Here is a 787-nt window from a genome sequence, read left to right on the forward strand (position 1 = left end):
TGAGTTGTTGTGAAGACAAAATGACCGGGAAAAATAGTAGCAGTAAAAAAAAGACAAACGTGAAATTGGAGTAAGTGAGGGAGTAACAAAAAGAGAAAATATAAACATTATTAAAGGAAGCAAAGAAACTAGAGAGGAAGAAAGGAAGATGGAGAATTAGAACAATTTAACTACAAATATAATGATGGGAATCATCGTCATACACACAAATGTCGAGGGGAAAATAAGAGAGACAGAGTACAGTGCACAAGCGAAATGGAAGCACTGGGTAATCTTCAAAGTCAGCGATATAAAAGGCAACAAGAAAAGAAAATACAGAGTAAATAAATATAATAGGTGAGAACACAGTGCAGAATAGATGAAAATAATGTGTCAAGAGAGAAACGAATGACAAATTCTAGTATTAGAAACAATAGGTGGTTTATATTATTATATAAATGACAAAGACTGTAGTTTTTGATCTAATGATACATCCTAATGTGCAAAAATGAAACTAGATACTGAGATTAATAGATTGTCTACGAGGTTTATTTTTTTTTTAATAGTATGGAGGATAGAGAAGGGAACTTGTGTTTGTGCATTGTGAATTATAGTCGAATTTTAACAAATGGTAATGGTTTAGGCATCTAAACAACGGCAGTATTCCAACTAGTATAAGCCGCTACCACGCAAGCAACTGTCCGAGACCGAATTCTCCCGGTCTCAAAGCCACTCATAGTAGAAACTTTACTAAAGGATGGAATGGATTCTGAGATCCACAGTTGCAATAGTGTCGCTACAAATTACT

Source organism: Trypanosoma equiperdum (assembly GCF_001457755.1).
Source record: "Trypanosoma equiperdum strain OVI genome assembly, contig: ctg_140, whole genome shotgun sequence".
Lineage (NCBI taxonomy): Eukaryota > Euglenozoa > Kinetoplastea > Trypanosomatida > Trypanosomatidae > Trypanosoma > Trypanosoma equiperdum.